Source organism: Rhinolophus sinicus, linkage group LG13 (genome assembly GCF_036562045.2).
Source record: "Rhinolophus sinicus isolate RSC01 linkage group LG13, ASM3656204v1, whole genome shotgun sequence".
NCBI lineage: Eukaryota > Metazoa > Chordata > Mammalia > Chiroptera > Rhinolophidae > Rhinolophus > Rhinolophus sinicus.
The window spans coordinates 39,671,540-39,694,908 of record NC_133762.1 but is presented as its reverse complement, the minus strand read 5'-3'; the positions used below and the strand labels follow the sequence as shown (position 1 = coordinate 39,694,908).

General features: G+C 41.4%; 1 protein-coding gene across 1 annotated transcript in view; it reads left to right on the top strand.

Moving 5' to 3' along the window:
- The first annotated feature begins 7,123 nt into the window (after positions 1–7,123).
- Positions 7,124–23,369, top strand: part of CSNK2A1 (casein kinase 2 alpha 1) — a 46,763-nt gene continuing 30,517 nt past the window's right edge. Inside the window, exon 1 of the mRNA XM_019755194.2 lies at positions 7,124–7,267. The gene's annotated coding sequence lies outside the window, so the exon portion shown is untranslated. The remainder of the gene's footprint in view (positions 7,268–23,369) is intronic.

Here is a 23,369-nt window from a genome sequence, read left to right as displayed (position 1 = left end):
CCTTCTGTATATATGTATTTAATTCTCCTACTGTCTTAATCGCACGCCAATCAAGCTTTTGCTCCCACCAGTCGACCTAAACTCTTTCCTGCCAAAGTAACAATGCCCTCTGCTTTGCTCAATCAGTTCTCGGTTCTCATGTTCTCGATCTCTCAGCAGCATTTGACACAGATTATCAACGCTCCCCGCCTTGAAATGTTTTCCTGACTTGGTTCCCAGGATACACCTCACTGGTGCTTCTTCTCAGGCGCCTGTGTTGGTTCCTTGTCTCTTTATGTTGGAGGCTCAGTCCTTGGTCCTCTCCCCTTCTCCATCTATGCTCACTCCCTTGGAGACCTCACCCAGTCTCATGGCACTGAAAACCATGTCTACAATGAAGACTCTTGTATTGTATACTCAGGCGGCCAGAACAAGACACCGCACACTGGATGGCTTAAAAACAGAGAGTTATTTTTCATATCTCCAGTTCTGGAAGCTGAAAGTCTAAGATGAAGGTGCCAGCAGGGTTGGTTTCTGGTGAGAACTCCCTTCCTGTCTTGCAGCGTCCTCCCTGTGTCCTCACGTGACCTTTCCTGGGGGGGGGGGGGAGAGAGAGAGAGAGAGAGAGAGAGAGAGAGCTGTGATGTTGTCCCTCTTCTTATAAGGACACAAGTCCTATCCAATTAAGGCCCCACCTTATGACCACAGTTAACGTAATCACACCACCACCCCAAACACCCTACCACCAGATACAGTCACATTGGGGGTTAGGACTTCAACATAAGAATTTTGAGAAGACACAGTTCAGTCTATAACAACTACAGCCTGGACGTCTCTCCTGGGCTCAGATTCATGCATGCAACTTCTAACCAGGTGTCTCCACTTGGAAGTCTGATGGGTGACTCAAATTTAACAGGTCCCGAATGGAACCGCTAATTCCTCCCTTTTTCCCCCCAAAAAGTTCTCCTCCTATAGCCTTCCTCATCTCAATCAAGGGCAAATTCCTTCTTTCAGTTCCTCTCGCCCAAAATCTTCAAGTTACCTTCAATTCCTTTCTTTCTCAAACACCTCATACTCAACCTTCGGCTTTACTTTCAAAATAACCCCAAAGTTAGAGTTGAAAGTCTAACTTTGGTTCAAACCATTGCCATCTTTTGTCTGGGTTGAGGCACTAGCCTCTTACTTGGTCTCCCTGCTTCAGCCCGCATTCCCATTCCACTTATTCTACACCCAGCAGCGAGAGTTCCTGTAGAAATGCAAAGCTGGTCGTGTCCTCCCTCTGCTCACAATGCTCCAATGTCCCCCACGTCACTCGAGCAGAAGCCAGAGTCCTCACAATGACTCACAAGGCTGTGCATGCTCTAGCTCCCATGGTATCATCTTCCTCTCGCTTACTCAGCTCAGCCACCCTATCTGCTGGGTGTTCCTTAAACCCACCAGGCATGAGTCTCCTCCACAGCCTTTGCCCATTCTGTTCCCTACGCTTGGAACAATCTTCTCCCATATGCCTCAGGGCTTCCTGCCTCACCTTTTCCAGGTGTTTGCTCAAGAATCACCTTCCCAGGGAGGCGTCCATTGATTACACCATTTGAAATTGCACCAAAGCACTGCTTTCTCCTCCCTTCCCTGCTTTATTTTCCTCTATAGCGCTCATCACCGTCTGACATACCACACGTGTCTCCCCAGGACATGAGATCATAAGGTCAGGGACTTCGTTTTGTTCACAGTTGCACCGCCAGGAATAATCACTCACACTGCTGTACCCTTGCTATGTGTTATCATATTTTTAAGGGCTTTACTGTATCACTCATTTAATCCTGACAAGATCCCTGTGAGGTGGGTATATCAGTTAGATATTGCTAGAATAATGTTGCCTAACAAACCACCCTAAAAGTCTGTGGCTTATAATAGCAAACATTGATTTCTCCCTCTCTCATCTGCAGTCATTTGGGGTTTGGCTGATCTTGGCTGGGCTCTTGTGGGGCTTGGCTCCAGGTCAGGACGGCTACATGTGTCTTTCATTCTTCTGGACCAGTCTGATGCTGGGGATTTGGATAGGAGCTACTGCTTCACTAAATTGACACAGAGCATTCTCTTCCTACCTCTTTAGGTTCCTGTCATTCAAAAGATATAGAGTTTGTGTGAAAAAATACAATTTAAAATTTAATGCAAACTAACCCCAAAATACAAAACTATTCTCAGCCCAGACTTTCCTACAGCAATTTTGATTGGGATTTTTTTTCAAAAGATGCAATGCACCAATGAGAGTCCCACCCTTATGGAAGAGGTGGAAATTCCAAAGGGAGCAATTGAAAACATGAGAGACCTCGTAAGGCCTAGTATCGACCCTGAACATTGTCACTTTCATCTACATTCCACTGGTCAAAGCAAATCATATGCAACTACCCCTAGTTGGGGGAAAGAGCAAGTCACTAAACAGTAATCTAATTTACTGCCAGATAAGTCATTCTATATATCCCTTCTCCCTCCTCCTCCCTCTCTGCCAACCAAACTACCTCATTCTCCTTCCTTCCTTCCTTCCTTCCTTCCTTCCTTCCTTCCTTCTTTTGTTCTTTCCTTCCTTTGTTCATTCCTTCCTTCCATCCTTCCTTTTTCTTTCAACAGATGAGGAAATTAAGTTTCAGAGAAGTCAAATAACTTGTCTGTCCAGGGTTATACTGACAGAAAATGATGGAGCTGGAATCCAACCGAGCTGGAGTCAAATTACAAATGTCATGTACGCCAGGCCAAGAGGTGTGGACTTCCCCTGCAGGCGATGCAATGCCATAGAAAACTCTTGAGCAAGAAAAGAAGGTGGTGGTTAATACACTTTCCTCCAGTGGCAGTGTGCAGGGAAGGATGCGTGGGAGAGGGAGGGAGGAGGGGCCCCCAAGGCAGTCACAAAACTTCAGGCCAGAATTGATAAGGGGCTGGGCCTGGGCAGTGTCAAAAAAAGAAGAAAAAAAAAAAAACAGTAAATGTAAAATTCAGATAGAAAAAGACAGAGGTGAGAGACAAGTTGAAAAACATTTTTAAAAGACCTTTTTCTTTATGGAGTATTAACATAAAAATTTATGTTTGTTGTACAAATATTCAAACAGAAAAATGTGCATAATGCAGAAGTGTTTAAAGTAAAAGTTCCCTCCTCTTCCTCTCTTCAGAGATTAGCTCCATTAATAGTTTGTGGTAAACCCTTCCTGCCTTTATGTAAAACTATAGAACACATATACATCTATTCATTTTTAATGTTTTTTACATATGTTCTGACCAAATTTTTGCTTTGTCTCTTGCTTTTTATCACATAACAGCATGACAGGGCCAGCTTTACATGTCAGGATATTAAATTGTCCTCATTCTTTTTAATGGCTTTGCCACTTTACTAGCTGTGTGACCTTGCACAAGTTGTTTAACCTCTCTGATCACGACATGGTGTGCTTACTTTGTAAATAGGGATAAAAATGTACCTGCCACACAGGTCTGTTGTGAGGATTAAATGCGTTAACATACGTATGTATGGCATGTTGTAGAGTTTTTGACACATACTAAGTGCTCAAAAGATTAACTCTTATTGTTGTTAATAGCTCCATACACAGCTATACCATAATTTATTTAACCAGTTCCATACATATGGTCACTTAGTGTGGTATGTTGTTTGCAAAGTGATCACAACAATTCCGCCCATCCCTGTACACATGACTGTTTACAATATGACTTGATGATTTTCCCATCAAGAGATGGAGTCTATTTCCCCTCTCTTTGAATCTGAGTTGGCCATGTGATGGGCTTGGATCGACGAAATGCAGTGAACATGATCCTATAGCTCTTCTGAGCTTAGGTCTCAAGAGACCTTGCTGCTTTTGTCCTCTTCCTTCTGGAGGCCATCATGTAAGGAAGCCTGAGCTAGCTTGCTGAAGAAGTCCTAAGGAGAAGTAAGGCACTCAGGTCACAGGCCAAATCCGTGGTCAGACCTGTGAATGAGGCCATATAGAACCACCCAGCTTGCCAACTTGCTAACTGACTGCAAATGGGGGAGTAGGTTCAGGCAAGACCAGATAGAGCAGAAAAGAGTGGTCCCAGATGAAACATGTCCAAACTGCCAACCCACACAAACATAAGCAAGTAAGTGATTCAACAATCTTAAAAATGATTTAAGCCACTCTGTTTTGGGGTGATTTGTTAAGCAGCAACAGAAAGCTAACACATTTAGATTCTTAGTGTAATGAGTAAGGCCCCGGTTGAAATGCAAGTTCTGTCTCTGGCATGTGACCTTGGGCATGTCCTGTAATCTCTCTGAACTCAGTTTCCTCATCTGTACAATGGGATACTTTTAGTTCCTACTTCCTCAGGCTGATGTGAGGATTAAATGAGATGATGAGCATTCAGTGTGTGGCACTGTCAACATCTTTACTGTGGTTATTGCTGTTGTTGTTTGAAGGCAGTCTCACCTGAGAGTTGTGATGCAGGGAGTCAGGAAGATTAAGTGTGAAAGATCACTGAGCTGGTCTTTGGAGGCTTCATAACTAATGGACATTGAAGATTGGGAGCTTCTTGGGACCAGAAACCCCTGGGAGATGGCAGGGGTTGGGTCGCAACTGTGTCCTATATAGTACAAAGGGTTGTATGTGTGTGCCTTGGGGCCTTGGTGAGCCCTCTGAATGAGTTCATGGATGGAGGCTGGAATTGGATGGAAGAATGACGAATGGCACTGTAGGAGGGGCTAAGATCATAGGAAAGGTGTAGAGCTAAGCCTCGGGAAATAACCTCCCCCTCTCTTTTCAAATGAAATCCCAGACCTCATACCATGGCTTGCATGCTCTGCCCACCTCTCCCACCATTTTTCCTACCTTCTTTCCCTCATTCACAGTGCTTCAGCCATCCTTGGCCTCCTGCTTCAAACTTCAAGTTCTTTCCTGCTTCAGAACCTTTGTACCAATATTGTTCCCTTCTCAGAGCAATCATCTGAACCATTCAGGCTAAAGTTCTCCCCCCTTTTATTCTTTTTCACAGCTACTTATCTTTTTCCTTCATGGCACTTATTGATACCTGAAATGACTGTTTATTCATTTGTTTACCTGTACATTACTTATCACCTTACAAGTGAGGGCCATAAGGAACTGGTATGTCTTATTCATACCACATCCATAGCACTTCCCAAAAATAAGACCTAGCCGGACCCTCAGCTCTAATGCGTCTTTTGGAGCAAAAATTAATATAAGACCCGGTCTTATTTTAATATAAGACTGGGTCTATAATATAATATAATGTAATATGATTTAATACTGGGTCTTATATTAATTTTGCTCCAAAAGACGCATTAGAGCTGATGGTCCGGCTAGGTCTTATTTTGGGGGAAACACAGCAGTAGAGTGTCTGGCTCATAGCAAGTGATTAATGGCTATAAATGTGAACAAAGGTGGGGGGAAAGGAGCAATGAGAGCCAAAAAGACATGGCTTACGAGCTAAGTGGAAGGCCAGTCATTTCCTGAAAGAGGGCTTCACAGAAACCTCAGCATCATCTCATCTAACCTCCTCAGTCCATAGGTGAGGAAACAAAGGACCAGAGAGGAGGATTGACCAGCCTGAGGGTACCCAGAGAGCCATTACTGTGGATTCCCAGCCTACTGGGATCAAATGCCACATACCTGTCTGACAGATGAGGCCCAGAACAGGTCCAGGCCACTTTCCTGAGGCTATCACTGTATGCCTGCAACTGCCATTACACTCCATCCCAGGGAGGACGGGGAGGAAATTGTCTCTTTGGGAGCAGAGGTGCCAGTCATCTGACAAACTGCCAGAGGAGGGCTGGCGAGGGTGGGGAGGCCCATCACTAGGCCAGATAGTTACTCTGAGGCAGGTGGGGATAATAGCTGGTACCAAAATAACCCAGCTCCTCACCCTTGTTCCAGCCCTCACACCTCCTCCGGCCCATCATAGGTGAGGCTAACATTTCAATTCCTCTCAGTAACACTTAACAACACCAGCATTTAGCAGGGCCTGCAGGGGACAGGGTGATAATCAGACCCAGCCCTGCCCACTGGGGGCTCACAATCTGAAGGAGGCAGGCTAGGGACCAGTCAAGCTGCCGAGTGATGGTGCCTAGGTCTGGGGGAGCTCAAGGGAGAAAAGATGCCCCAGAGGAAAGGACCCCTGAATTATTTTGATGGACATATAGAAGTTAGCCAGTCCAGGAAGTAATGGTAACAGAAAGAACTGCCAGTGCGAAGGCAGGGAGGCAACACGGATACATTCCAGGAATAATTTGCAGTGTTAGTGGATGGCAGCATCAGGAATTTGAGAGGAGAGGGGCAGAATGGGAAGTAGGAAGGCGGGGTGGGTGGATTGTCCAAATTATGTAGGAACTTGGATGTCAAGAGCAGAGCTGGCGCTATCTTTGGTGCGTGAACAAAGGAGAGCTTTGGGAGATTTTTAACCAAGAAGACGCGATGATCAGGTTTGCAAGGTAGAAAGTGCCCTATGGCTGCTTCGGGGAGGTTGCCCGGGCAAGGATCGGGCGGGGGCAGACAGAAGGGAGAAAACACTCTTCTGCATGGGCAGCTCTAGATAGGGCTTCTGTAGGAGGCAGGAATTGGGTCTCAGTCTCTAGAGGGCGAGTATCGTCACCTCCTCGACTCCTGTGCCACACCACTTCCGGCGTCCAACTTTCGTTCGCTTGCTCCGAACTCCAAGTTTGAGCAGGAAAAAAATGTGCTGCTGGAACCCTAACCCTAGACTAGGGGTCCGAGCAGGAGACTTCAACTCCCAAAATGCTTCGCTCCACCTGCAGGTCGCGCATGCTTCTTTTCAAGAATGGCGGGCCGGCTTGTAGACTGATGGGACTCGTCAGCTGGGTGAAGTGCGGGAAACCTAGGGACCGCCATCTTAGCTTGGTTCAAACCAATTGTCCACTTAGGGAAAGGTTCGTGTTCTCTCTCTCATCAGTTCTTAAATGTACTAAAATAAAACGCGCTCAATTATTACAAGTCGCTTTATTATGCTTTCCGTCGAGAACTCCTTCCATTTTGCGCCCTAGTCCGGAAACGAACCCCAAGGCTGCAATAGAATATCCCAGCATGGCCGCACTCAGCGCGACTCCGCTAGGGGCGGAGTCTGAAGTGGTCCCGTCCGCCTCCTGGCAGGAGCGGGTTTCCGCTTCCGGCAGCGGAGGCTGCAGCCTCGCTCTGGTCCCTGCGGCTGGCGGCCGAGCTGTGTGTCTCCTCCTCCGCCGCCGCCATATTGTCTGTGTGAGGAGCGGGGAGAGCGGCCGCTGCCGCTGCTGCTTCCACCACAGGTACCGTGGGAGCCGCCAGGCGAGGTCGTTGGGGGTTGAGGGGTGGCCCAGGATAAGGTAGCCGGGCGCGGCCCTCCCCTGTGCTTCCATCAGACTCTGAGCGGCCCGCCGCTTTCCCCTGCCCCCCCTCTACACACACACTAGCCGAGGCCCCTGCAGCCCATCGGGGAGGCCCGGGGCCACCCCCCAACCCGAGGCAGGTAGCGAAGCTTAGGGGCAGGAGCTGATGAGAGGGTGGGAACTGGCTCGAGAGTCCAGCTTATTAGGCTAGGGGAGAGGGCTGCACTGGGGCGGGGACAAGGGGGCAACTTGGAGGAGGGGGTCGCCAGAGGGGGAAGGGAGCTTGAGGGGTGGGGCCGCAGGGGGATGCTGGGGGCCGGTGCCTAGGGGAGTGGTGCCTGCTGTGTAGGGTGGGGTGAACCCTCTCGCGGAGCAGAGCAGCTGGAGTGGGGGGCATTCTAAGGGTCCCTGTGGGCGACGCTGGACTTCCCACCTGCAGACTGGGGTGCAAGGTGGAGGGAACCCCGGGCGAGGTCGCTGAGGAGAAAGGCGGAGGGGACCGCGAAGTAGGGCAGAACGAGTTGGAGTTAAGGGTTAGTTGGGATCCTGTGTGGAAGAAGAGAGATTTGTAGAATTAAAGGTTGGCTAAGAGTGTACATATTAGTTTGTGACCTTTTGAAAGAGTAGGACTTTTCGTTTTTGATTTTTTTGCAGCGTTGGAACATTTCAAGCCTAGGCAGGTGATGGGTGGAGCTTCGGTAGTTTGTTTTTGGAAAGCAAAGTCAGGGTCAGAAGAAGTTGCTTCTTGGCTATTGCTATTGTGGGAAGGAAACAGGAGGTGGCAAATTAATTTGAAAATACTTGATTACCTTTCAACTGCTGAATTCTATGTGAAGGGTGTGAGGGGAGATGAAATGAAGTGAAAAGAAAGCTAGAAAGGGAAAATTATTTCCTAAGAGTTGGGAGACCTTATTCCATCTAAGGGGTGGCCCAGTGGTAAAGAATGAGACTGCCTGAGTTCTCATATATCAGTTCTACTACTACAGTAGTTGTGTGACCTTACCTCTGTAAACCTCAGTTTTCCTGTCTGTAAAATGGGGGGTGATAATGTGCCCTAGATCATAAGTTTATGTTGCGTATATGAGATAATTTGTGTCAAGTGCTTACCAGTGCCTGGCAGGTAGTAAGTGCTCAATAAATCTTACCTGTCACTATAATTAAAAGGGACTAGCTGGTATATTTGAGGTTCTTTTGTTCTTATGGTCAAGAATCTGACAGTAGGCAAGGCTTCAGAATATGATCTTGGTAGTTGTTGCAGTGTTTTGTTTTGTTGTAAGTCATTTGGCTTAATTGGCTTGGCGGACCTTGGGCGGAAAGATCGGGGCCATATCATTTTTAAAAGTTCACCTGCAGTTTTACCTGGGTAGGTTTGTTCTTCTGTGACTTTGAGAGGGTGGGAACTGGCTCGTTTCTTTTCATTTCTTTTGAAATGAGTGTATGACTTGAAGAAGGAACAAAAGGATTGGAAGTTTGCTTAGATTGATTTATTAACTGATTACAAAGTTAGGTCACTCTGGAGCAACTTTTGTTTTAAAAAAAATGCCTAGTTATATGTCTTCTCGTGCTGAATACAGGAGAGGAGAGAAGCACACATTTAAGGGGGAGCAATGGGTTACTTTCTGCATAATGGGTTAATTGCCTTGCTGTTTGGGGATGAAACAATTGGCAGCTTCTTTTCCACAATGTATTTTAAGCTCTCCTGTCACCTAGGTGAGTCCTTGATTTTACTATCGTCTCTATCTTGGAACATACACCTTTACTTCACGTATTCTTTTAGAGAAAAATTTTCTTTAGAAAGCGAGTTTAAAGCCTTACACAGGGTTTGGGTTTGTAGTAGGCAGAATGACCTCCCCCCCACCACCCCTTAAAAAAGATGTCTGTACTCTAATCTCCAGAATCTTTAAGTATGTTACATGGTGAAAAGGACTTTGCAGATGTAATTAGGGTTAAGAATCTTAAAATAGGAAAATTGTCCTGGATTTTGTGGGTAGGCCCAATCGAATCACATGAGCCCTTAACAGCAGAGAACTTTCTCCAGCTGGGCGTTGACAGATAAGGCAGAAGAGAAAATCAGAGATTCAAATCATGAGAGGGACTTCATTTGCTGTTGCTAGAGGGGCCACATGGAAAGCATGAGAAGGAATGTGGGCGGCCTCTAGTGGTAAAGACCAGCCCCAGCTGACAGCCAGCAAGGAAATGGGGACCTCAGTCCTACAACCAGGAGGAATTGAATTTGGCCAACAGCCTGAATGAGCTTCTTCCCTAGAGTTTCCAGCAAGGACTACACCTTGGATTTGGCCTTGTGAGACCCTAAGCAGAAGACATAGCCAAGCCCACCCAACTTCTGACCTGCAGGAACAGTGGAATAATAAATTTGTTGTTTTAAGCCACTACGTTTGTGGTAATTCGTTATGGCAGCAATAGAACACTAGTGTAGATTTTGGTACCAGGCGTGGGGTACTGTTAACACGTTGCGTACGGATCACGAGAATCTTCATTTTTTCTGAGCGGATTTTTATGAGGGATTTAAACCCCGCCGTACGCAACGTGTTAACTAAAAATGTGGAAGTGGCAATGGATGCCAGAAAAATTTTTCGGAGTATGACAGAAAAGGACTAGAACAGATTGTTAGTCGAAATATGGATGTTAATGACTGTTAGTGAGGGCTCAGGTGGGAGTGAGGTATTCATTGGAAACTGGAGGGAAGAAGATCCTTGTTACACAGTGACAAATAAGCTTAGAATTGTGTCCTATGGTTATGTGGAAAAGACAACTTATAAGTGATAAACTAGGACGTGTGGTTGAGATTTCCAAGCAAAGTCTTGAAGATGTACCTGATTTGTGGGTGTGAGTCTAACTAATGGAGTGAAGCCTTATAAAATTCATGTAAAGCCTACTGGATTCTTGATTTTATACTAGCAGAAACAAAACTAGCTTGGATTGAAAGAGACAATTGGGAGTTAAAGAGTGTTGTCAGACCCCCTAAATTCTACTGGCAGGAAGCAGGCTGGTAAAACTCCTCAAGTGTAAATGTTCTGCTTTTTGTTTAAAAGAAAAAATGACTCGGTAGAACCAAGAGCCCCTGAGAAGTAGAGCTAAAAGCCACAGGATTTTTCCCTGGCTTTGAAACGGGATGGAGTTTCCTTAGATTTTGAAACTGCTTTGGACCCATAGATCTGTTTTCCCTTAAACATTTTCCCTGTTTGGGCTGAAATGTCTGTAACTGTTGCCCTATGCCTGTGTCCCATCATTGCATTGGGAGCAGATAACTTTATTTATTTATTTATTTTTTTAGGAATTGTACTCCAGGGATTGTAGCCTCATCCACACCTGATTTAGATGATGAGAGTTGGGACTTTGATGAGCTTTAGATGCGATTTTTGGACTTTGAGTTGGGAAACCAGAGGGTGGGCTATGGAAAAGAGAATTACACCCCCATCCCCAAAGATTTCTGTACCCTAATCCCTGGAATCTGAATTAACAGTTGTGTGGTGAAGGGACTTTGCAGATAGGAAGTTATCCTATTGCAGATTATCCTGCATTTTCTGAGTGGGTCCAGTCTAGTCACATGAAAGCCCAGAATTTTCTCCAGCTGGAGTCGGAGAGTGAAGCATGAGAGGCATTCAACCTACCATTACTAAAGGGGGGGGGGGCCTCATAGAAAGCATAAGAAGGAATGTGGGCAGCCCCAGCCGACAGCCAGCAAGGAATTGGGGACCTCAGTCCTACAACCCAAAGGAACTAAATCAGTCAGCAATCTCAATGAGCTTGGAAGCAGATTTCTCCCATTTTCCGACAAGGAACACAGCCCTGTGGACATCTTGATTTTTGGCCTTGCGGAGATCCTAAGTAGAGAACCAATCTACCTACGCTCACCTGACTTCTGACCTATAAAAATTAAGACAATAAATTTGTATTGTTTTGTGTTTGTGGTAATTTGTTATGGCAATAATAGAAAGGGTTTGCTGGTTTTATTTAAGAATCTTTGGGAGGTTATTTTCTAGAGAACAAAGTTAGCAAAAATTATTGTGTAAAGGGATTTGGTCCTGGAAGACTGCAGAACAATGGTGTTGAGTAGAACCTATGCCTCTTCCTTGATGTTTAAATATTGTGTTACTGTCCTTATATGAGATTTGAAGGGGTTAGATGACCAGCGTGGTAAGTGTATATTCTAGACCTACAGGCCATTTAGTAGGATTTCTATAAATAGATGATTCTTCCATGCCTATAATAAAAGTCTTAGATAAATGGCATAATTTCTTCATTAATTTTTATTGGCTGAATAAAGCAGTGAATTTATGTGACAACCTTTTAAAGACTTATTTCCAAATTTTTGAGGAGATAGAAATGGGTGATGTGTTTTATGAATTGATAAACACACACACACAATGGTCTGTTCTTTCACACCTCCCATCCCAACCCACGGGTATTGTAAGGTCTTTTCTCCCTGTCGTTGTCATTTGAGGTGAGTCAGATTTGGGAATCATAATTGCAGAATGGAGTTCTAGCTTTTAAGAAAAGCTGTTTTTGTTCTTCAACAGTATCCTATTGATTAGATTCATAAAATGTGGACTCCCAACTTTAGTGAGGGAGACTTCAGAGGGTGGAGGAAATGAGACTTTCTTTTTGAGTTAGTTACCTGATTAGAAAGATGGTTACAAAATTAGAGCGTTTCAGGGTATGAACAAAGTTTGAGGTTATCTGTTTGACTTGGTGGTTTGGAATAAAGGAAATTGGGCCACATGAAGGTTAAGTGGCTCAACTAAGTATCTCATCTCAGCCCTAGAGCTGGCCTAGAGTCCTGGTCCAGGCAGTGGAGAGTAATGGCTTTTGAACAGTGAGTCCTTGGTAACGTTTTTTCTTTAGAAGGTTGATGAGATGCCATAGGAATTTCACTCCTTTAGATCAATTAGCCTATGGTAAAATTGGTGTCATTATGTGTTGTGTCACTTAAACTTGCGGAACCTATAGACGCTTTAAGTGAGCACTTATTGGATATTCCCTGTGCACCCCTGCTTACCCTTCTTCTAGATTTTACCTTGGACAGATGATCTCTCTGCCTCAATTTCCTCATGTGGGCCATTATAAGTATTGAGATAATGCGTGTAACAGGTTTAGCCCAGTATCTAACACAATGCCCAAAATATGTTAACTGTTATAACCTTTGATAATTGTTTTGACAACTATATGGTAACTTTTGCATAAATATTGCAGTGCAAGAACAATTTGTGTACGTGCAAGTTCAGAGATTGAGAACTGATATACTTAGGCATTAGATTTGGTAAGGACTTAGCATTTTAAGGTAATGATGATTGTGATACTTGATTTAAAATGAGAAACGGGATTTGATCCTTGGTCTATCAACAATTCATTGGGTGACCTGAGCCAAGTTTGTTTCATAAGAGTATTAGTGTGTTCATACACCTAAATTTCTTTGAACTCCTAAAATGATAATTTCAAAAGTAGTGTATCGTTTAGTTGTTTCTTAATAGAGAGAAATCTAGGCCAGCTAGCTTTTCAAATGAAGGAATTCCTCTAGAATTATTAAGGAAAAGGAATTGCTGTCATTGTAACAAGGGATATATTTGCATTGGATTATAGACAATTGGCAGTTTTTCTTAAATATTTAGTATGTTCCAGGGTAGATGGATACCAGCAGACTTAGTTGTTGACCAAACATTTTTTTTCACATTATAGAAGTCAAGGATGGAATCCTTTTAAAAGTTTAAGGTGAATGAATTCACAGTATCGTGCTAGGAGTGGAATTTCACTGGTTTCTACCTATTTTGTGTTTTAGACATAAGAAACCTGCTTAGCAACAGTTGATATGGTGGGCAAACTCTTTTACATTAGTATTTTATTAGTATTTACATTAGTGATGATAGTATTTTATTGTATAAAAATATTGTTACCTGAAGTGAGGGTTTTAGGGTTAATTACCAGGGTATACTTAGAATAATCTTTTATAGTTTTATACGTGTCACATCTTAAATACCTTTATGTTGGCCACTCTTTTCTTTTTACACTTTCTGGTCTTGTGGATATTTCCGACTGGTTTTCATTAGCCAGATAACATTTTAATCTGTTTGGAAAAGTAAACACTTGAAATTTATCTGAAGTTATGGCTAATGCGTTAATGGGCATTTCTCAGTTTAGTCATATCATTAACATTCTACAAAATTTAAGAAAGCAACCCTGTTAAAAATGAATGGGTAAATTATTATCCTAAAAAATTGAATCATGTCATATGGGAAAGTACAGAATAACCATTTTGGGCTATTGAATTTATAACCAGTCAAAAGATGTTGCTCATTCAATGGACCCTGAATGCTTAGTACATTTCAGGTAGGTGCTGTGCTGAGGATCTCTAGATTGTCGCTGTCCTCAAGCTTAAAACCGAGGACATTTTGTAACAATGCATATATCGTTCTACAACTTAGTAGTTTTCTGAGGTGTTTTCTTATGAAAATCTCTGTTGGCTTTGTATCTCAGGTATAGTTTCTGAAACAGCTACAGAAAATTCCATTTTAATAGAATTCTTTAACTGACATTGCTGGCGGGGATAGTTGGAAAGAATTCCAACCTTGGAGTCAGACAGACCAAGTTTGAGAACAGTTAACCTTTCTTAAGCCTAGGTTTTGTCATCTTGACAACTTATTTGTTCATCTCCGTTTCTTCATCTGTAAAATGGGGTTTTGTTGTACTGACCTCAGTGTTCTTTTGAAGATTAATAACAAAACAGCAGATAATGTTATCTAGGGTTGCTGTGAGGATTAAAGGAGATGATTTATGAAATGCTGGGTGCCTGGCTAATAGGAGTTTCTTCCCTTTGCTGTCAGTGAAGACGGTGGTCATTGTCACTGCTGCTACTGTTTGTTCTTTATTTTCATTTTCTGCTGCCAGGAGTTCTTATTAATAAAGCCTTTGACTGGTACTTTCTGTTTCTTGTATGGCCTACGGGGTGGGTGAGGTGCTGAATTGCTGCTGTTTAGGGATGGGTCAATATGTAATTCAAGCCCTGTGTAGATTGCCTCAGTTACTCAAGCACAGTGCAGATTGCCAGAGTGCGTATCTAATCTTGGTGAATACAGGGTTGTCTTGCTTCTAGGTAGAGAAGTGAATCTTCCCATCCCAGACTTGGGGAGAGTTCAGGGTGTGCTCACCTACAGACTTGTGAACCTGGATCAGAGATCTTATTTCCCAATTGTCCTTTGGTCATAGTTTAGGAATTACTTGTGTATTGTGTGTTAGGGATATGTTTCAGGAACTTTTTCCTGCATTAACATCTTTATGTCCTCTACTTAGGTGATGCACTAAATTGCTTTCTTGTTTGCTCTGTATTCTTAAATTATAGACTCCATAGGTCTAGAGCAAGAACCTGTCTTTATCAGTATTTTAAACTAGTTAAGTGTTCTGATTATTTATGACTATATAGGATGAATACAAATAGCCATCTATCTTGGAATTTTCCATCTTTTAAAACCTTGTTTTCATACCGTGTGGCCTGGTGGTCAGCCCATTCAAATAAGAGAATAGTGAAGACTGGATTATTGAAACTCACATCCCCCACCCCTCACCTTGCCTCCAGATTTAAAGCAATCCATTTCATTGTACTATTTATGATAGGCTGTTATTGAATCAGTGTGCAGATTTAGGGAAATAGGGTTGAATTAGTGAAAATAACCTATTTAGGTCTTATTAGGTTCAGGTCCTATTTAGGTCTTGAATCCTAAACAGACTTGGGTTCAGATCTGGCTTCTGTAATGTAGTAATCCTGTGCTTTGGGCAGGTCATTTAGCCTCTGGTCCTGTTTATTTCTAAAATGGGAGTGTATATCTCATACCATGCCTGGCTTATAAAAGTCATTCAAATGATAGCAATAATTATTACATACATCATAAATGCTGGAGTATACTTTAGATTACTCTAGGTTTCAAATGAAGTTTTTTATCTTTTGGTTCCAGAGGATTGTGGCCAGTGGAATAAATATTCAGATTGTGACTTTATTTTGCTTGTGTTGCCTTGTAAAAAGATATACAGATGATGATGTCTTTGCCCATCATTTATTGTATTCTGTATTATTGGGGACAATACTGGACTGTATTAATTCAAATCCAACTGCTTGGGTTTTCTTATAGTACTTCCCTTTATTGGAAGACCTATCACTGTTGCAGTGTTATTTATGTAACATTGGCACTCTGATTCCTTTTCTAATTTAAAGGTAGAGAAATAAAATTCACACAGAGGACCCAAATGCTAATGTCTCTTGTTATTCCATACTTGCTGGTTTGTTTTATGAAAATGCTTGAGTGTATTGCCTTTTAAAGCAAGAATGTTGTAAATTTTGCAGTTGGGAATAAAAACAAAATGCCCAGTGTGATACGATAAGATTATAATGTCTTAAATAATCCGGTAAGTTTACCTAAGCAGTAACTTAATGAGTTATTAAGTCTTATTGTGAATATCTATATTCTGAATTCAGCTCCTTAACAGAACCAGAAAAAACTTATACTGTTGGCCTTGAACAGTTTTCTTGCTTACTCCGTGTGTGCGTGGAATCTTGGGATTTGAAGGTCAGAATGGGTTAGGGGAGCTGTCAAGGAGCTAATTGTTAACCATTTTAACCTGTATCATTTTCCCCAATTAAAAAAACAACACTATATGGCATTAGTTTGATAGATGAGAGAGAATATTGTTGGCTCTGGTTACCATCTTAAGTTGAAACAGGAGAGGAAAAACATAACTTCATTTAATTTAATGTTGCATTCATTTTTACCACCACCTTTTAGTTTTCTTTTGGCTTATTCTTCCAAGCTACGGTTAGGAGGTTTAGTTTGTGTTTATTGTTTTTGGTGTTTTTTTTTTGTGCCAGTCACCTCCAAATAGATGATCTCCCAGAAGAAATGGTTGCTCATTAGTGATGCATCTGGACTAGAAAGCTGCAAAGATTGCATAGCTCTCAAAATAAGGGGAGTTATGAAATAGTTTTCTTAACCTACTGCATGGATTTTGACTATTTGGCTGTGATCTCTATAGGTTATTTGCACCAAAAATTTTCAACCAGTGCACTACCGTATCAGGAGGAGTTGCAGATGTGCAGGTGTGGAGGGTACAGGGCATCCAAGCCAGTGACCGTAGGTCTGAAAGTCTTGATCATTAATCCCAGTGTGCCATACAGATATTTTCTGTTTGTATTTTGACTTTTTAAAAGGCTATAAGCACTAATTTAGAAAGTTCAGTAATGGTATCTTAACAGTTTTAAGACTCAGGAGGCCACCAATCTTAAAATAATCTTGGCTTTAAATTTAGAAAAGACAAGTATCTCTCTGACCCTCCAGTGATTCTCTTTCCACATATAATTCAAGGGATATACTTAAAAATGTAAGACTCTAAATGATGTAAGTTCGGACAGTTGTGAAGAAATTTAAATTCTTATTTTTTAAGCAGTAATGTGAAACAAAAATAAAGTTCCCTTGTGTAAAACCGTTGTCCTCGCCTGACTGACTCTGAATGCCACTGTATCTTTTCTGAAGCTGACATTTTGTTAATCATTCATCAAGCTTGTGTCTCATGCTGGAACATAAATTGAAGCCTAGGATACATTGTTTTTTCCTTCAGGAGAGAATGGGATATACTTAGTTTGAGAAACTTAATTGTTTAATATTTATGTAAGTTATCCAGTTAACCTTTTAAAATGGATATTTTACAGTGTCAAAAAATGTATGTTTCCTTTTATCTAACTCAGCTGTTCTTAATTCTGCTGGGGTTTATAGATTCCTCTAAGTCTGTAATAAAAGCTACAAACCTTTTCTTCAAAAAAAGAAAAAAAGAAAGAAACCTGCAAATGCCATTTTGTGTATACTTTCAGGGAGTTCATGGACTTCTGATCTCACTGATGAACTCGCTTTTCAGTGTCATAATTTGTATTGTTCAAATAATAGTTTCCCCATTTCATTATTTGTTTAATACTGTAACACTGCCTGATTTGTCATTTGTCATAGTATTCTTTCAGCAAGTATTTCTGGACCACCTTCTATATGTCAGCTTCTGTGGTAGATTCCTGAGGATACACTGCTCTCTGCCCTTGGAGCTTTGTAGCTAGAGATGGATGTGGAAACAGTCCAGTGGCAGTGCTAGATGGAAGAGGCAGGCAGAAAGTGCTGTTGGAGTACAAAGAAAGGGGTCTTGACCATTAGAACTTTTCTGTAAAGCCTTGGTCAGTTCTGTATTTCTTAATTGGCAAAAGGCATATTGTGAACTGCCCCAAGGTTTTTTTTGTTTTTTGTTTTTTGGAGTTCTAATCGAACTAGTAATGGAAACTAAATCAAGGAGCAGGTAGTCTCAAATCGGGAGCTTACATGTGCTTGTGACTGCATGTGGTGATGCTGAACATTTTCTTTGTCCAAGTTTTTTCCCAGTTAGCCTTTTTAAATACGTGGTTAATTAATTATTTTACAAATTCCCATACAGAGAGCAGGGATTGCTTAACTCAAATACCCACGGATAAATGAGTTATTCGGGCTTACCTGTGTCATCTCCAGGGGGTGGGTTTTAGAGCCCATTGTTGGATAATCACAGCTCAGTAGATAGGAGTAATTTTTGTCAGTGTGAATACCAGACAGACAGACCTACCTACCTTTTCTGCTTCCTTCTTTTGAGAAACTGAAGGTTAATTTTTATTTTGTTTTTTTTAATGTTGGCAACAAAGTCACATTTTAAAATAATTTATTACAAAAAAACACATAATTCAACTTAATACCTGATTTACTTGCTAAAAACACTTATGTGAAAAACTTGTACAAGGATGTTCACAGGCGCATTATTCACAGTGGCTGAAAAGTGGAAACAACCCAAATGTCCATCAGCTGATGAACAAAATGTGGTCTATCCTTACAGTGGGTTTAGCCATAGAAAAATGAATTAACTGCGCTGCAAATAAAACTGCAACATGGATGAACCTCGGAACCATGCTAAATGAAAAAAGCCAGACACAGAAGGTCATATATTATGTGATTTCATTTATATGAAATGTCTAGGGTAGTCCAATCCATAGAGACAGAAAGCAGATTAGTGGTTGGGAGGAGGGGCAGGGAGTGTTAGGATGACTGCTGTGGGGTATCGGGTTACTTGTTTGGGCGATGGCGTATTCTGGAATCAGATAGTGGTGATGATTGCACACTGAATCTACTAAAAACCACTGAATTGTGTACTTTAAAATGGTGAATTTTGTTACATGGATTTTACCTCTATTTTAAATGGGGGGGGCAGACTATGTGAGCCAAATAGGACATGTGCAGAGGGTGCCAAAAAAATATATATACATTTTAAGAAAGGAAAAAGTGTATAAAAATTGTAATACAGTGAATGACGCAAGCATTCATTGATTCACACCATCTTTTGAGCGAACGTCATACTACACGTTGCTACCGTAATTCAATTCAACTTTGAAAAGTAATATATAGATAACATCTCTTAAAATGGGTACATTTTTTTGGCACCCCCGGTATGTTTGCTAGAGCAGAATGAATAGGCTGTGGATCTAAACAGACTACTTTTAAATCACCACCTTTTTGTGATATTGTAGAGATTACGCAGATTTGCCTTCTGTAAAGTGGAAAAGGTATTACTGAGGTCTTGGACTTGTTTGGTTTAAAAGTGATCAATATAAATCCCAAGAAGCAGTGACTGACCCACCATATGCAGTCACAAACCTTTGTAATTGGAAGCCAGCCAGTATTTGCTATCCTTGGTTCCAGCCTATTTTTTAGTGTTGGTAAGTTTAGGACAACCCACCCTATTAGTTAATGCTTATCCATCACCTGTAGGAAGTATGGTTGTCTTCTGTGTAATCTACCTCCATGACAGTGAAGGAGGGTATTTATCCATATATTCTGCAGTTTAATTGACAGATGCAAGCTCGTTCTTAGCGGTTCCAAGGTTCTTGTCTTTCAGTAATAGAGTACTGACCTGTTTCTGTAGCTCTAGCAAGGATTGCTGGGCACTGTGCTCGTCACATATAAATCACACAGCTTCAGAAAAGCTCATGGCCTCAAAGAAACCAGTGGTTTCCCATCTCATTGGGAAGTAACAGTATGACCGTTTTCCCTCTGCTGTTCGTGATGGGTGTGATAACATTTGTGTGTGTAAGACCAGAGAGCGTCTTTAAAATCAGCTACAGATCAGCTCTCCATGATACAGCCAAACTGCTTTTCTTAATTTTGAACAGGAGATGGTTCCTATGTAAGCAAGGTTAATTTTGGCCAAACTATTGTCTGCTACTACTGTCTTGGTATTAGGTTCTTCGAACATTTATGGAACACCATGCTAGACGCTGTGATACATGCAGGGCATATACCAAGAGAAATCAGGGTCCAAGTAGGTCCTTGAATTCATAATCTACTGAGAGAAGGATATAAACAAAACACACGATAATGTAATGAGTTTGGGAGGGCTTTGGCTCCACAGAGGAAATACTTGACTCGTTTTGGAGAGGTATGGAAAGGCTTCATCGTGGATGTAAAATTTGACATTTTTGAGGGGTGAGTAGGAGTTCTCCTAGCAAGCAGTATTGGAGGGCAGTGTAAAGGCACAAAGAAGGGGTGGCGGGAGTATGTTCAACACTTATTTGCGTAACATTTCAAAAGTTTGTAGCTTTTTAAGTGTTTTGGAAGTATAAAGCTGTGCAGTAAAAACGTTAAGATAGAAAACAGGTTGTAAAGTGATACCCAGATACTGACTGAACTGGTGATAGGACTAGTCAGGGTTTTCATTTCTGGTGTCAGTGTTGGTCAGTCTTTTTCCTCTAAGAATTTCACATTTACTGGCATCAAGTTGTTTATGTTACCCTGTGTTTAGTTATCCTGTGTTTTAGGACACCACATATGATAGGATTTTTCCCCTTTTTTAAATTTTATTTTCACAGTTGACATACAGTGAAATTGATTCCTCTTTGTGTGTACAGGTCTATGAATTTTAATGCACATAGATTCCAGTAGCTGCCATCACAACCAGGACACAGAACCCTTGGTGGTCACACCCAATCTCCCAACCCCATTTTCTTGCAACCACTCTTCTGTTATCAGTTACTATACTTTTATCTTTTCAAGAATATTATAAATGTAATCAAACAATACATAATATTTTGAAACTAGCTTTCACTTAACATACTGCTTTTGAGATTCGTCCAAGTTGTATCAACGGTTAGCTCCTTTTTGTTGCTGAGTAGTATTCCATTGTATGGATGGACCACAGGTTGTTTATCCATTTAGTTAACATTCTTTGATTATGAATAAAGCTTCTGTAAATGTACGTGTATAGGCTTTCGTGAACATGAGTTATTGCTCTAGGGTAAATCCCTATGCGTGGGATTGCTGGGTCATGTGAAAAATGTAATTTTAACTTTATAAGAAAACTGCCAGACTTTTTCGGAATAGCTATACCATTTTGCATTCCCCCAGCAATGGATGAGTATTGTTGCTCATTCTCTCTAGCAACTAATATTATTAGTATTTAACTTGCAGTTTTGAAATAATTTTAGATTTACAGAAGAGTTGCAAATATGGAATCCTCATATACCCTCCATTCAGCTTCCCCTAATGTTAACGTTTCCCATAACCATGTCACTTTATTAAAACTAAGAAGTTAACATTGATAACAATACTATTAATTATGGACTTTATTTGGATCTTACCAGTTATGTTCTTTTTCTGTTCCAGGATCCAGTCCAGGACATCACATTACATTTAGTCATCATGTCTCCTTAGTCTCCTCCAGTCTGTGACAGTTTCTCAGTCTTTCCTTGATTTTTCAAGACATTGACACTTTTAGAGAAGACTGGTGAGATTTGTAGAATATCCTTCAGTTTAGGTTTGACTGGTATATTCTCATGATTAGATTGTGGTTATGGATATTTGAATACCAAGAAATGACTGTCCTTCTCATCACATCATATCAAAGGTATATGATGTCAACGCAACTTTAAAGATTAGTGATGTTTAGATAGGGGTTTCTCCCCTGTAAAGTTACTCTACCGTCCTTTCCATACTTAACTCAGAAGGGCTTTCCTAAGTCCAAACCACCTTCCAGGGGAGGAACACAGCCCCACCTCCTCAAGGGAGGCATAGCAGATCGTTTTGGGGTATATGTTAAAACCACGGTAGTCATTAGTGTTCCGGAGGGGATACTTAGAGGCTGTGCAAATGTCCTGTTTCTCCTAAAAGTTTTACTCAAAAATTGCAGCATATGTCAGTAGATCTCGCCTGCAGCAATTACTCTGCTGGGCTAATGGTGATTTCCTACTTCTTTCCTTCTACATGTATAAGTTGGAATTCTTATTAAGGAAGATTTAACAATTTTATTTAGTCTATATAGTATGGACTCGTGGATATTTTATTCTTTGGGATTACAATCTAATACTATGATTGTTTTATTATTCACATTGCTCAAGCTTTGGCAGTTGGAGCTCTTTTCATGTTGGCTCCCGTGCCTCTTCTACTGCAGGATTTGCCAGGCTGTCTTGTATTTTTCCTGCCTCATCTTTAGAAGCAGCCATTTCTCCAGAGAGCCCTTGTTCCTTTTATCGGAGAGAGGTATTGAGAAACCAAGATTGGGGCAGTAGTTATTCCCATTGCTACTTACTGATACTGCTTCTAAGTGCTCTCAGTGGACAGACTAGGAATTTGCACCCAGTAATGTCCACTCTTCGTGATGTACAGTTCTATGGGTTTTTGCAATGCTTACAGTAATAAATTTTCCTCTACAGTATTACACAGAACAGTTTTATTGTCCATGGGGCAATCACCCATCTTATCTCTGTCTTTATGGTTTTGCCTTTTCCAGAATGTCATATAAGTGGTGAAAATTCAATACGTAGATTTTAGGATCTGGCTTTTTCATTTAAAGTATATTTAAAATTCATCCATGCTGTTGTACAAATCAAAGTTTGTTTTCCATTGTGTGATTGTACCACTGTTTGTATATCCATTTACCTGCTGGAGATCTTGGTTGTTTCCATTTTCTTGCAATTATGAATAAAACTGTGATCAAAATTCTAATGCTGGTTTTTGTGTGAACATAGGTTTAAGTTCACTTGAGTAAATACCTAGGAGTGGGTATGCTGGGTTGTATGGTTAAGTGTGTGTTTAGTTTTATAAGAAACTGCCAAACTGTTTTCTAAGGTGGCTATATGAGTTGTGATAAAAAAATATATGGTGAATGTTTAAATTTTTTAAAAATTTATTATAGTAAAAGACACATTGACATTAATCCCTCTCAAAATACCCGTGTTTCAAACACACTTATCCCATCATTCTTGCCACTTTCTGAAGCAGTTCTGGAAGTCCTCTTTCGTGAGTGTCTTTAGTTGCGCTGTCGTGGCTGCCTCCATGTCTTGAATCACTTTGACTTTGGGGAAGAGCCAGAAGTCGCCCGGTGCCAGATCCAGTGAATAAGGTGGATGAGGACACATCATAATGTTTTTATTTGACAGCAATTGCTGTACCAGAAGCGATGTGTGACAGAGTGTTGTCATGATGGAGGATGAAACCGTTTGCCCATTTCATGTTAATACATTGTTCATGATCCATGATTTACGGCATACTTTAAAACACCTTCTCTCAACCATAGCTCACACCCAACTGACTGAACAAGTAGAAACTTGTCACACACTGTGACAAAGGCGCGCACCCACTCCTGTATCTTCTGTGAAATGTCATCAGATCTTTTGCTCATTGTTTAATTGGGGTTTTTTTGTTTGTTTAATTGTTTTTGTTTTTTTGTGTTTTCTTAATAAATTCTATTGGGGAATATCGGGGGACAATGTGTTTCTCCAGGGCCCATCAGTCCAGTTGCGGTTTTCAATCTTTAGTTGCAGGGAGCGCAACTCACCGTCCCATGCGGGAATTGAACCAGCAACCTTGTTGAGAGCTTGCTGTCTAACCATCTGAGCCATCCGGCCGCCCCTAATTGGGTGTTTCGTTGTTGTTGAATTCTTTATATATTATAGGTTTAACTCCTTTTTTATATCAGGTGTGTGAGGTTTAAG